This window comes from Oryzias melastigma, linkage group LG14, assembly GCF_002922805.2.
Source record: "Oryzias melastigma strain HK-1 linkage group LG14, ASM292280v2, whole genome shotgun sequence".
NCBI classification, from domain to species: Eukaryota; Metazoa; Chordata; class Actinopteri; order Beloniformes; family Adrianichthyidae; genus Oryzias; species Oryzias melastigma.
This window is the reverse complement of record NC_050525.1, coordinates 28,965,836-28,972,474: the sequence shown is the minus strand read 5'-3', so window position 1 is coordinate 28,972,474 and position 6,639 is coordinate 28,965,836. Positions and strand designations below refer to the sequence as shown.

Genomic DNA, 6,639 nt, shown 5'->3' with positions numbered 1-6,639 from the left:
CATTCCAAGTGTTAATTGAACAAATAGATCATTTCTGATCTCTTTGATAAACCATGGAGATCTGAGGGAGATCAGTGGATCAAACCATCAACAGAATCGTCTTAAAACTTCACAGTTTCTGGTTGATGTGAGAAGAGTTTCTCTCAGACGAGTTTGTGGAGTTTTCTCTTCTGAAAAATTCCTACAATTCCAACAGCTGCTCATTTGAAACCAGATCTGGAACCAGTGTGAATGCTCCAAGTTATCCTCAATCTGGATCCAGCTTTGGTCTGAGGAAGTCCTTCACGATGGATCAGGAAAACTTTTTCATTTTGAAATCAAAAACTGAAACATAAATCAGTTTGAGAATCAGATTTGTATTGATTTTAAAGAGTGTGATGGATTCTCATCAGGTACGAATGGAGGTGAAAGTGAAGCCAAAATATGTCTCCAGTCTTCAGTCATGTAAGAGCTGGAATTTATTTAGGATATGAAAACAGAAAAAATGGGATTTTAGAATTTCCTTTCAGTAAATTCTGTCAAATGTTTCTGTTTTATGTTGTAAAGTGAGACTTTAGTGACCTTTAGGTGACAGAGGTCGGACCATCAGAGGACGACAGAACCTCCGACATGGACGACAACATTTCCATCATAATCCGGTTTTTGTGGTTTGTAGTGACTGACAACCAACTAGATCTCATTCTGAGTCTTTTTCATTCATTTTTTAATAATTGAGTCCAAATTTATGAACCAGATGAAAGTCGTGTGACTGACAGTTAAAATATCTGCTCTGCAGACTTCAGCTGCTTCAACTTTCTCAGGAGCTTCAGTGTAACCTTGAAATGCATCATTTCTGCTGCAAAAAGAACTCCAGGTGGTAAACAGAGGAATGCAGCCAGGTAGATGCTGGGGATGTTTTATCACAGCTGAGAACATGAAGAACTGCAGTTTGACTCACAGTGGAGCACAAATGAAGAAGACTTTGCAAACATGCAGACTGATAATGTAAGCATGCAGGAGACGCAGCAGGAGACGCAGCAGGAGACGCAGGACCTTAAAGGGGAGAACTGAGTGATTTCTCTCAGTCTAACAGGCATTTTTATCGATAATCTCAGTTTGTTTTAAACACATGAACATGTTCATCCACTCATCATTTTCATGCAAGACAAAGTTTCTGTGTTTGTGGCTCCAGTCACTGCGTCCGACTGCAGACTCACGTCTACCTCAAACTGCTCTGAGGACAGAGATGACCTGAGAACGTCGTGGCGGGACATAAATCTGAGCCAGAGTGCTTTGTGGCCGTCCAGGTCAGCCGTCCTGTGGGAAAAGAGAGACGAGAGACTCGGGGTCAATCTGGGCTAAGCCCTGCTGGTGCCAGCACAGCCCGGTTTGTCCTGGAAGACCCGAGACAGCAGACACTGTCCAAGGAAGAGGACCTCAGACAGACAGACCATCGTTTTCATTGAAATGTCAATCTTAGATTATTTAATGCATCAAAACCCTTTTTATGTCTCAAGAAAATAATCAGAATTGGAATAATTATTCTTTTTTAGGTGAAACATCATCACACCGTGAAAAAGAGTCACATTTAGGAGCTACATCTGCACTTGTTTGTCTTAATTTAGTCCAACGGAGGATTTTACAGCATAAACATTAAATACGTCAAAATCTCAGTTCCTGTTTGATCCGCGTTCTTCATCAGAACTTCCTTTGAACTCATGAACCAAAGCAGAACTTTTCCTTCAGAACTTTTTGGGACGGTGCAGAATTTCAGAAAAAATTGTAACAAATCATCCTGTTCTTAAAGCTGCAACAGTCCCACACCATCACACTCCCGCCGCCGTGTCTACCTGCTGCTGTGACCATTTTCTCTGTTTCCCTACAGACGTTATGGTTTTTTTATTAGTTTGTTGCCTTTATTTGTTTGCAAAGAGTCACCTGTAACTGATTTCCTATTTTATGATCATTGGAAATATTTTTATTAAATTCAGAAACAAAAACAGGCAGCAGACGTTTGACTTGTCTGATGTTTGTTTCTGTTAAAAAAAATTTTTTTGTCATATTTTAGATGTTTTTAATTCAATTATTTAGGATTTACACGTAATTATAAACAATATTGCAATTTGTTTTTTATATGAATTTAGATTTTTTTCTTAGACGTCTTTGTGACGCGGAACGAAACAATAAGAGTTTTTACAAAAGATTTCTTTTATTTTCCTGATGTTCTGGTACTTCTGTGTTTTTTTGTATTGAAGTGAATGATTAAAGTCATGTAAGCAGACACATGGAAGGACTCGTCTTCTGGGTTCTTGGAGGAACCAAACAGAACCAAACGTGGACGGTTCATCTTTTGGACTCACTTCCTGTCAGATCAGGACTTTCAGAATCGGCTTCATTAGAACAACTCGAGCAGATGGAGGTTCGAGTCGCGACGATCCTCCATCAGTGACACTCCGTCTGAGCGGCTCCAGAACCAAGCGGCCGGGCTCTGACGGGCTTTCTGGAGCCGGGCTGGAGGCGCGATCCCGCCGCTCTCGGCACCACTTTCCCATTCTCCGGCTTTTCCATGTCGACTCTGCTCTGCAGCTCGGCTCCTGAGGAAAAACAGACGCCTCCTCTGCCGCCGCCAGCCCCCCCGCTCCCTCTGTGCCGGCTTTCTTCTCCGCCCCCCTCCCCCCCTCTGCCCCTTGGGCCTTTTTTATGGCAGGGCTTCTAACATGTGACCTCTGCCATGCATTAGGCTGCGTGTACACAACCAAACAGCCAGAATCCAGCCTGATAATGTGAAGGACGGCTTGAGAATGTTTACTGGCCTCCTCCGAGTCGTCCTGTGAGTCCAGCTCGCCAGATCCTCGTCAGGTTTCAGCGGCGATAACAAAACTTTGATTTATCCTCTGCAAAACACATCTGTACTGTAATCCAATCAAACGGCAGCCACAGAGAGCAAGAAATCATGTCTGCCGTGTGCAGGATCTCACCGCGCTCGCTCCTCGTCCTCGTCTGCACGCCGGACTCTGCAGCTCGTCTGCCTGATGAAGGCCGACAACCTGTAATTTGGCGTTCACGTTGACCTCATTTGCATGAGAACAACTTTGCTGCCCGCCGCCGAGCTGGACGAATTAAAGCTCAATCTAAACAGCGGAGGTTAAATTATGAGCGCTGCTGGGAAAGCAGGGTGCAGCTCATTAGAGCGGCGAGGAGCGGCGAGGAGCGGCGAGGAGCGGCGAGGAACGGCGTGGAGCGGCGTGGCGTCTGAGGCCCCGGTGAGTGACCTCAGTGCTCTGCTGGAGCGGCCATGGTGCCTCTGACACATCAGCATGTGAAACCACGACGTGGACGGAGACGTGAGACCGTCATGACGTTTCTCTGCAGCTTCAGGAACCTCAGATCCACCAGGAAACCACGAGTCTCACCTCCATAATACAGATCTTATTTCCAAATGTCTCACTTATGGTCACTGACAAAACAAATACACATTCAGTCAGTTTTACTGCTTTTATCTTGTTACTTTTTTTATTTAGATTTAGACCTTTTTGATCCGTGGGCCGGCGTGTTGTCATGGTAACACGACTACACGTCGCTGAGCCTCGACTACAGCGGCAAAGGAAAGAGACATAGAAGCTGATCGGTTAAATGAAGCTTCAGTTCAGAGAACGTCCATCTCTTAATGCTTGTTTTTGTCCAGAAGATGAAGAAGTTTGTCCTAAAGCAGCCTGAGCCGTGATCCAGAACATTTGGGCCGTGAGAGCAGAACTTCTGAAGGTTTGGTTCTTAAGCAGCTGTTTGTCGCCATCTTTGTTTTCTTGGAGTAAAACTGCAGACAGAGAAGTCTTTAGAATTATCTTACGGTTGATGAGTTTTATACACACAAAATGCTCTTCTGAGTTAAAACTTTATACATTTAAAGATTTCAGACGATAAAAATGAACTTTTGCTCTCTGGCCTGTTTCTGTTCTAAAGCTGCATATTGTCATAAAGACAAAAGTGTCATTAATCGGATCATTTTTGTTAATCGACTGACGGGATTAATTCAAAATAAACGTTTTAAATGTCCAGTTTTGTGTGTGATTTGATATTGTGATTATTTTTAGGTAATAAGTGGTCAGCAAATGTTGCAACTAAAACGAAAAATTTATCATGATTAATCGCGATTATATTTTCCCAGGTTCGCAATTAATTAGTTTTAATTATTTTAATCAATTGACAGCATTGATTAAAAATAAGCAATCTAAATGTTTTGTGTGATTTGATATTGTGATTATTTTTGGATAATAAATGTTTGGCAAATACAACAACTAAAAAGAAAAATTGATCGCGATTAATCACAATAATCTTTTTCCCTGTTTGCGATTAATCCGTTTCCTGTTTTTAATAGATTGACAGCAGTAATTAAAATAAACATTCTAAATGTACAGATTTGATTCTATATTTTGATTATTTGCAGAGAAGTTGTTTGCAAATACTGTAACTTAAAAGAAAAATCAATCGTGATTATAACCTCCAGGTTTGCGATTAATTAGTTCATTTTTTTAATCGATTCCCGGCCTTAGTATTTTTATTTTTTATTAATCTAAATTATAATCAATAGTTGAAAAAAAACAACATACAAATAGAAATACCAGAGATCAAACCAGCCAAAAATGTCAAATTAAGAGAGTTTCTCTAGAGACTAAAAAGATATCTTCAATTTTTTATTTGACATAATAAAATGAAAACAGAAAGTGAGTTTTTCGGCACTTTTAAAGTGTCTTCATTCTCAACTTGACTTAGACAAAAATACATAGATAAATCACGTCTGTTTTAAATTTTAATTATAAATTGATTCAAAAAAATTAAAAGTAAAGAATCTTCTCAACAATATAATTACTCCTAATTATAGACATTTGTATTATTCATACAATACACACATGTCATGTTCTTGTTTCATGTTTTATTTATTTCAGCTGTTATAAATGAGCTTTACTAACCTGAACTAAGAAGGTGTCAGCAGAACCACAGAACCGAGCTGATGGATCCAGAACTTTCCTTCACCAGTTTGCAGTGGAGAAACTTCTTCTGTTAAAAACTTGTTAAAATCAATTCAAAGGTCTTTTCTACTGTAAAGCACGAGGGTGGCAGCATGATGATTTGGGTTTGATCAGCTGCTGCAGGACTTGAAGTGACCTGGGAAGACTCTCTGGGATGTTTCAGCTGAAACTCCAAACTGGGTCGCTGGAAGATGAAGTTCTTCCAAAGAGGATTTTTGGAGACACATCAACACAAAAGAGTTTATTTAATGCAGTAAACGTGAGCCGCAGAGACTGAAGTAAAACGGAGGAGTTAACAGTAATTCTGACACAAAGACACTTGACCTCAGACCTCCTGTAAAAGTCGGGCCCAGACTCTCCTCACACAAACCGTCCTCCGAAGCACGACTTTACAGTCGGCGGCACGTTTCTAACCAAACCTTGACATGAATTTCTCCAGGCCTCCTCGGGCTGACGGAGGAAACGCTTCCTTCTTCCACGCATGCGAGGTGACGGACGGGCTCTGGTGGAGGGGGGGACACGGTTCTGTTTAGGGGGGAGAAACCGCGGCAGAACCTGGTTCAGAAACATCAGTCAGACGGACGCTCCACCACTTTACTCTGAAAAACTGATGCTGAGGGGCTGCGTTCCTGCATGACTGTAAATATTTAAATGTAAAAGTTGATCCCGACCGGAGCAGAACCGACCCGGTGAGGTGATAAATGATCTCCACACGTTCTAATCTAAACTGGAGCCTGACCCGCCGGCTCTTCCAGTTCTGGAGCTTTTCAGGTTTTATTTCACCACAACTTTCACTTTCTGGCAGAAAAAGTCTTTTATTTTGAAATATCATTTGTTGTTTTACATTTAGCGGCTGGGTGGCTCAGTGGGCTAGATGAAGGGCTGACACGCCCTGGGTTCGATTCCAGGGTTGTCCACTGATCCCCACCCAGATTGGGTCCTTAGACCCTTGACGCTGCTGCCTAACTGGGTCCCTGTGCCCCTCAAGTACAGGGTTGTGTCAGGAAGGGCATCCGGCGTAAAAACTCTGCCAAATCACTGATGCCAAACAGTGGGTGCTGTTACGCTGTGGAGACCCCGGAAGGGATAAGCTGAAAGTGAACTACATTTGTTGTTTTACATTTATCCCTGAAAAGTTTGACACACTTTTAAAGAGAATTCATTTTGGCCTTTATTTTCAAAAATTGCAAACTTTGATGAAAATAATTCAACACACATTAATTAATGGATTTTGGTTATTTTGTTGGAAGGAAAAACGCGATTGTGTTTTAGTATAAGGTGGTATAAAACAATGAAAATCTAAAAACAAATGTTTGGTGACTTTTTGTGCAGTTCTTTATGAAGCTAAATTATGGCCAATATTATTTGAAACAATAATAAATTTTGGTGTTTGGCCAAAAAAAACAACTAAAATGTCCAAAACAAAAAAAAAAAGAAACGTAATTATTTTCAGCTTGAAATATTATGTTTTTTAGGTTTCAAAACTTAAAATTTCAATTTCTAAACATTTCCTTTTTTAAACAAAAAGGATTCATCTAAAATCATACAAACACTTGAATAGAAAAATATTTAAATTGTTGCAAAAAAACAGAAAAAGTGACATTTCATTAATATTTTGATAACATTGCAACTA

At 40.7% G+C, this 6,639-nt stretch overlaps 1 long non-coding RNA gene across 2 annotated transcripts; it reads right to left on the bottom strand.

Moving 5' to 3' along the window:
* Positions 1 to 540: 540 nt before the first annotated feature.
* LOC112142665 lies at positions 541 to 3,476 on the bottom strand. Of its 2 annotated transcripts, XR_004949114.1 has the most exons (4): positions 2,958 to 3,476; positions 2,340 to 2,873; positions 1,203 to 1,296; positions 541 to 1,032 (listed from the first exon to the last, which is right to left on the bottom strand). It is a non-coding gene; the product is annotated as an uncharacterized LOC112142665 (long non-coding RNA). The 2 variants fall into 2 exon arrangements; XR_002918627.2 differs by lacking the exon at positions 541 to 1,032 and having other exon boundaries at positions 1,048 to 1,296; positions 2,958 to 3,475.
* Between the last annotated feature and the right edge of the window lie 3,163 nt (positions 3,477 to 6,639).